Genomic DNA, 8245 nt, shown 5'->3' with positions numbered 1-8245 from the left:
CAGATGCTTCGCAGCAGGCGGCGACGATGCAGCGCGGGCAGCAGGGGGTGTTGTGATGCAGCGCGGCGATGGCCATGGCCGAAGCTGCGACACAACGCGCGGAGTTGCTGCTATGCAGCGCCCGTGACGGCGGCGGATGCTGCGCGGGCGGCGGCCATGGTTGAAGCTGCGATGTAGCGTGGGCCCGTGACGACGTGCGGATGCTGCGATTCAGCGGCAGCGGTGGCCATGGTTGAAAGCTGCGACGCTGCGCGGGCCAGCGACGACATGCGGATGTTGCGATGCAGCACCGGCGACAGCCATGGTTGAAAGCTGCGACGCTGCGCGGGCCGGCGACGACATGCGGATGCTGCTATGCAGCACCGGCGACGACGGGCACGCGGCGACCATGGCAGGAGCTGCAACGCAGCGTGGCGTCCATGACTGGGAAACTAACCAGCGGGGTCTTAAATGTTTCCGCCTGTTGTATCCGCCTTAAATGTTTCCCATAAACACGTATTGACGGGGAAACTAACCAGCGGGGCCTTCCTGGTAGGGGCTGACATGGCATGTTCTGTCAAAAAAATCCCTCAGTTTATATTTAATCACACAAAGGGCCTCATCTGTGAAAAAACTCAAAACCAGAGAAAAACAAATCCGCGCGCGTTGAGCACTACGCCAGGATAAAACAAATCGACAAATAGAAATATTGTATTGTACACCTGACCCAGCCATAACGATGAAGACGCTCGGATACAACAGGGCAATATGTAATCTGAAACGGAAATAGCTTTAAGCTTGGTTTATTTCTGAGAACTCTGAATCCCTCATGTATGATGACAAAGCCAGACTTACTACTGCTAAGTGCTAACAGGAATTTAAATTGTTTCCTCAGAGGAGCAGCATACATACATCATGTAACGCAGAAGCCATTAGGCACATCACAAATATATTTTGGAGCACTAAGTGTATATCTATGGCAAAAGGAGATCCCAACTGTTTCAGCCAATATAGGAGACAGTAAATTGAGTATAAATGTACGGTATTCAGTTAAAAAGTTGAGCCCTATTTGGTGCAGAGAGAGAGAGAGAGAGGGGCATGTCATGAGGTCAAGTAAATAGTGGAGAGCTTGGAAAATATAAATCCGTATTATTGCGAGGAAAAGTTCATGGAAGAACGTAACGCAGGAACCTGATTTGGAGGTGTATTCAGATATTCGGAAAATGCAGAGACAAGGAACTTGGGCCGTTTGAAATAACTTGCAGAATATGGTCCAAGTACATCCAGCGTCTTGCTTCTGAGGTGAAGAGCAACCATCCAGGCCTTCGTGTCATCAGACTTCACCTTGGACGTGAGGTAAACAACATCTTCTGAAGGAACAATGCTCAGGGTCGGGTAAGCTGTCGCGAGGTCCCTTAATGCATATTTTCCGGTGTTAGAGTAGTTATTATGGTATACTACTTCTAGTCCAAGTCAGTTTTGTACCCCTACCCCAAATCGGTTTGTACCCTCTTATATACTCTTGTATGCCGCATCAAATCATCAATAAGCAACAGTTTTATTCAGCTTTCATGGTATCAGATACCGGTCCCAGGGTTTAGGGTATGGCTCCACCAACGCCACCGCCGCCGCCGCCGCCCGGCTACTTCGAGCGCCGGGCCGTACTCATCGCCAAGACTGCCAACGCCGCGGCCGCTTCTCTCTCGGCCCTCACCATAGCTCCACAAAACTACCCTGCACCCATCCTCGCCGCACCAATATCTCTTGCTGACACAATCTCCGACGTCAGCCCCTACATCCCCATAGTTCTTGATCTCGCCGCCCACAACTACTATCATTGGAGACATCTCTTCGATCTCCACCTCAGCCGCTGCAACCTGCGCTCGCATGTCGCCGCCAACTGTCTTCCCCGCCCCGACGATCCGCAATGGTTGAAAGACGATCTCGCGATCGTCCAGTGGTTCTACACCCGCATCACCACCGAGATCTTCAACATGCTCGATCACGACGGCGCCACCGCTGCCAACATCTGGCACTCCCTCCGTCAGCTCTTCCAAAGCAACACCGACGCTCGGAAAAACGCTCTCCACACCGAGCTTCGCAATATGGTGCAAGGAGACGCCCCGGTGAACCTGTTCTGCCAGCGCGTTAAGACCATTGGTGATGAGCTCCGCGAACTCGGCGATATAGTTAGCGACTCACAGCTAATCAATATCGTCGTCGTCGGCCTCAGCGAAGACTTTGACAAGCAAGCCTCGTTCATACCGATGATACGGCCCCCTCCTACCTTCGCTGAAGTTCGTTCCTTGCTACAACTCGCGGCGGAAACACAAGCTCGCAAGGACTCTCGCCCCAAGGTCTTTCATGCTGCGGCTTGTCCTCCTCTGTCGTCTACACCAGCGCCGCCTTCCATGCCGGCTCCTGCTGCCGGGCCGTCCGCATCGTCATCTGTTCAACCGCCCCCAGGTTGGCGTCCTAGTCCGAACTATCGCGGCAAAAACCCTATCTACAGGCCGCCGTCGACTCGTTCGGTTCCGCCTACAACATCACCAGCACCGAGTCCTGCACCACCCACCAGTGCTCCATCTGCGGTTGCATGGCGGCCTCCTCATGATCCTTGGACGGGGCTTGTTCAAGCATGGCCCGTCCCCTGGTCCGCTCCGTCCACCCTCGGTGCTCCGCCGGCATACTCAGGTGCCTGGCAACCCGGCCTTTGGCCGCCTACTGGTGCTCCTGGGGTTCTCAACCCCCGACAGCCGGCCACTGCCTATCACGCAGCCCCGACGTACGCTCCTTATGGTCATTACACCACCGACGGCGGCGCCTACTACACACCTCAGCCGGCCCTGCTCCCGACGCCACCCCCACCACAGCCGGACAATGCCTACTACACTCCCCAGCCGGCCCTACTGCCTTCACCACCGTATCCGCCGGCACTGCTTCCGACGCCACCCTCACCTGTGACGCCGAGCTGGGATCAAGCTGCCTTTCTCCAGGCCATGAATAACTTTGCTGCACAAGGAAACTCAGGTACGGATTGGATCTTTGATTCAGGGGCCTCTAGTCATATGTCTGCATCTAGTAATTGGTTATCTTCTTGCACTAAATCTCCTTTCCCTTCCATTATCCTTGGAGATGGATCATCTATTACTATATATTGTCTTGGTCAGGCTCAACTTCCCTCTTCCACCAAACCTCTTTTACTTCGCGATGTTCTAGTTGCACCCGCCCTTATTAAAAATCTTATCTCTGTTCGCTAATTTACTTGCGACAATCTAGTTTCGGCTGAATTTGACCCTTTTGGTTTATCTGTGAAAGATTACCTGACCAAGGCCGAGATCGCTCGCTTCAATAGCTCCGGTGATCTTTATTCTCTTAATGGAGTTCCTACCGCCACCCCTCCAACATCCATGCTGGCCTCCGTCGATCTCTGGCATCGTCGCCTGGGCCATCCCAACCCCGCCGTCTTAGCTTCTATGCTTAGTGAATTTACCATACCATGTAATAGGGACTCTCATAATTCTGTGTTTTGCGAGTCTTGTCAATTAGGCAAACATGTGCGTCTTTCCTTTAGTTCCTCTAGTTCTTGTAGCACTTATCCCTTTGAATTAATACATTGTGATTTATGGACCTCTCCCATTGCAAGTGTTTCGGGTTTTAAATACTACCTTGTTATCCTAGATGATTTCACCCACTTTGTCTGGACTTTTCCTCTACGCAACAAATCCGAGGTCCATTCTCTTTTCCTTAATTTCAACGCTATGTGTCTGTTCACTTCTTCCTCCCAATTCGCTTTATCTAATGTGACAATGGTCGCGAGTTTGATAACATTAAAAATCATACTTTCTTCTTACAACATGGCATCCTGCTTAGGTTCTCATGTCCCTACACCTCCCCTCAAAATGGTAAAGCAGAACGCTCTCTTCGCACCCTCAATGATATAGTTCGCACTCTCCTCATTCAATCATCTATGCCTCCCAAGTTTTGGGCTGAAGCCCTACACATGGCCACATTCCTTCTAAATATTCGACCTTTTAAAACTAAACCCAACACTACTCCCTATTATTCCCTCTTTCTTTCCCACCCCGACTACTCCGTGGTTCGTGTTTTCGGCTGTCTCTGTTTTCCCAATGCCTACGCCACTTCTGCAAATAAATTGTCACCACGCTCTATCCCATGTGCTTTTCTCGGCTTCTCTGACGAGCACAAAGGCTATCGCTGTCTCGACCTTCACACCGGACACGTTCATGTCTCTCGTCATGTCACGTTTGCTGAGCACATTTTTCCTTTCTCACAACGCACTACTACACCATCCAACACCCCTAGCTCCGCAAACACCCCCTCTCCCCGTCCTTTTCAACTATATACTCCCCTACCTGCCGAACACAACTTATCACCACCACCATTAACACCCACCATAGCCAATCCCAACCATACACTCACCCCACCCGAGACGTCCCCAACACCCCTGACCCCTGCTCCCTCCCCACCACCCAGCCCTGCTCCCACTCCACCACCCAGCCCTACTCCTTCGTCCAACTCTTCCGCTGCGCCGGACTCACCAGTACCCACCTTACCCCCTCGTGCTATTCCTACAGCAGCCCCGATTAATGATCATCGCATGCGTACTAGGGCCAAATCAGGATTTCATCAACCCCAAGACCGCCTAAACCTTCATACCTCCGTATCTCTCACTTCTCTTCCAAAGAATTACAAAACTGCTCTACTTGATCCCAATTGGGCCGCTGCCATGCAAGAAGAATATAATGCTTTACTTCAAAACAACATCTGGCAACTTGTTCCTCGTCCTCCCAATACCAATATTGTTTCTGGCAAATGGATTTTTCGCCAAAAGTTCCACTCCGATGGGAGCCTCTCACGATATAAAGCCAGGTGGGTTTGTCGTGGCTTTTCTCAGCAACAAGGAATTGATTACGAAGAAACCTTCTCTCCTGTTATTAAACCTAGCACCATTCGCACCGTTCTTAGTGTTGCTGTCTCCTCTTCATGGCCCATTCACCAACTTGATGTTAAAAATGCTTTCCTCCATGGTTCCCTTCAAGAAACTGTCTACTGCCAGCAACCTCTGGGTTTTGAAAATTCATCCTTTCCAACTCATGTATGTCTTCTTCAGAAATCTCTCTACGGTCTTAAACAGGCCCCACGAGCTTGGTTTCAACGCTTCTCCTCCTTCATTCAAACAATAGGCTTCACTCCATCTCTCTCCGACACCTCTCTTTTTGTGTATCATCAAACTTCTGACACTGCCTATTTACTTCTCTATGTAGATGATATCATTCTTACCGCCTCCTCTCAAAAGTTCTTAGATCATATTGTCTCTCTTCTTAGATCTGAATTTTCTATGACTGACCTAGGACTCCTTCATCATTTCTTAGGCATTGTTGTTGTTCGAGATTCCACCAGCCTTTTTCTTTCCCAACGCCGGTATATTCTTGATCTTCTTAATCGTGCTGGTATGCTTGACTGTCAATCATCTCGCACTCCTGTCGATACTAGTTTTAAACTTTCGGCTACCGGTGAACCCTTTTCCGATCCTACTCTCTATCGTAGCCTAACAGGTGCTCTCCAATATCTCACCATTACTCGTCCTGAAATCTCTTTTGCTGTTCAACAAGCATGTCTCTATATGCATGATCCCCGGGTTCCTCACTATAATCATGTTAAACGCATTCTTCGGTATTTAAAAGGAACTCTCAATCATGGTCTCCACCTCAATAATTCTTCTCCAAACTCGCTTACCGCATACTCTGATGCAGACTGGGCTGGTTGTCCTGACACTCGAAGGTCCACTTCTGGTTTTTGTGTTTTTCTTGGTAACAATTTGATTTCTTGGTCTTCGAAAAGACAGGTTACAGTCTCACGTTCGTCGGCCGAGGCTGAGTATCGCGCTGTGGCACATGCCGTTGCAGATACAATCTGGATTCGGCAGTTACTCTCCGAGCTACACAGGCCTATTGAGCAGGCCACTATTGTCTACTGTGACAACATATCAGCAGTCTACATGACCAGCAATCCAGTTCAACACCGACACACAAAGCATATTGAGATTGATATTCATTTTGTTCGTGAAAAGGTTGCTCTTGGTCAGGTTCGGGTGCTTCATGTTCCCTCTATGGTTCAGTTTGCTGACATTTTCACCAAGGCACTACCTACTAAGCCGTTTCAAGATATCTGTTTCAGTCTCAACGTCGTCGAGCCTGCCGTTGATACTGCGGGGGATGTCAGAGTAGTCATTATGGTATACGACTTCTAGTCCAAGTCAGTTTTGTACCCCTACCCCAAGTCGGTTTGTACCCTCTTATATACTCTTGTATGCCGCACCAAATCATTAATAAGCAACAGTTTTATTCAGCTTTCATCCGGCACCACCATCCAACAGCTCGGGTACATAATCAAACGAGCCATCAACATCGACAACGTGCCCCTTAAGCCAATAGTCCCAATATTTGTGCCTGTAACATGTCCGGATCTTCCAGCCATCAGGGACAGGAATGAGTTCCGGACGGGCGTAATTGCGGTAGAGGATCTCCGAGTCATAGATAATATCTGTGTTCTTGTCAAAATCGCTGGTCATCTTCTTGCAGCTCTTCTTTTTATTGTTCACGCCAAGCACCTGCCTGAAACGGCGTTCTATCTCGACAAGCTGGATGAAGCCATCGCAGACGACGACATCCCGGATCAGCTGCGACTCGTCCCAATTGTCATTGTCATGGAGGAATTCAGCCTTGGGTAGCGGTATGAAATGGAAGACTGGGTCCGCGTCCAGCACGTTGCAGATTTTGATGCCCCGCCGGAGATCGACCAAACCCACCTCGCCTCCTCCGAGCACGATCACTTTGTCGGTTGGCCTGGGCATGTCGTGATAGTTGATCTCCGGAGGTCGCTTGAGTTCCAAACGTTCACAGCTGCTCCACTTCCCCGTCTTGGACGAGAAGACGCGGCGGTCCTCTTCGAAGGCGCTACATGTCCGGAGGAAAGCGGCGATGAGGGATTCCCCATCTTCACTGGGCACGGCACGACGCAGATAGACAGTGGTTTATATTCAGTATGAAGAACCGGGATGAGTTTCAGCGACGCCTTGCCGCGGCGGGCCTCGTAGACGAAGTACTCATGGAGCACACGATCAGGCGATCCAGCGGTGCCGCTTCGAATTCTGGGGCCGAAGGTGAGGGCCAGGCGGAGGAGGACGAGGTCTTTCTGAGCGGAGACGACCTCGGGCACACCTTCGAAATCCTCGCGCTTGAGTCTAGGGCCATGGACGCAGAAGTGGGAGACGGCCGGAGGATTGGCGAGGTGGAAGGTGACCCCGACGGTGTGGCCGGTGCTCGTCATGGCTTCAGCGGTAGTGGCATTCTTTCCCTTGTCGTCGTCGAAGTGGGCCTCCTTGTCAATGATAACCGAGGCGGGGTAGCGGACGGCGGGGGGCTGGAAGGAAAATCCCTCCATGGTAGTCGACCGCGTAGCTCTCGGTTGATGGACATCCAAGGGTTCTTTTTTCTTTGAGTAACCGAGATCGAAGGGGGAAAATGCTATTTGCCGCTTGCTGCGTCAAACTGCCGGCGCTTCGCATAGGCGAGCGACCGAGCAGCGACGCAACGGGCCGGCCCGTTTAACCGTTCCAACGCCCCCGGTTCTGGGAACCTTCTAGAGGCTCCCAGCTGGTTTTGAGAAACTTCTAGAAGGTTCCTTGAATCGGTTTTTTCTTTATTCTTTATTTTTTATTTTTTATTTTCTTTTCTTTTCTCTCATTTTCCTCTTTCTGTTTTTTCTTTTGTTTCTTTATTCTGGTTTTTCTCTTTTCTTTTTTCTTTTCTTTTCTCTGATTTTCCTTTTCCTGTTTTTTCTATTGTTTCTATTTCCTTTTTTTGTAAATTTAAAATTTGTGCAAAATTAAAAAAAATCACGGTTTTTCAAAGTTTGTGCATAATTCGAAAACTGTTCACGGTTTCAAAATTTGTTCACAATTCAAAAAAGTTTATGGGTTTAATATTTGTTCACAATTTGAAAAATGTTTGCAATTTTATAATTTTGTTCACAAATTTTCAAATTTCATCATATTTGAAAATTTGGTCACAATTCAAAAATGCTCACTGTTTTCAAAATTTGTTTGCAGATTTGAAAAATGTTCACAATGTTCTAATTTTGTTCACGAAGTTGAAATTTATTCATGTTTTAAAATTTGTTCACAATTAGAGAAAAATTACGGTTTCAAAATTTGTTTAGAATTCGAAAATGTAAATTTTTT

Source organism: Triticum aestivum, chromosome 7D (genome assembly GCF_018294505.1).
Source record: "Triticum aestivum cultivar Chinese Spring chromosome 7D, IWGSC CS RefSeq v2.1, whole genome shotgun sequence".
Classification (NCBI taxonomy): domain Eukaryota; kingdom Viridiplantae; phylum Streptophyta; class Magnoliopsida; order Poales; family Poaceae; genus Triticum; species Triticum aestivum.
Note: the sequence above shows the minus strand (reverse complement) of the source record.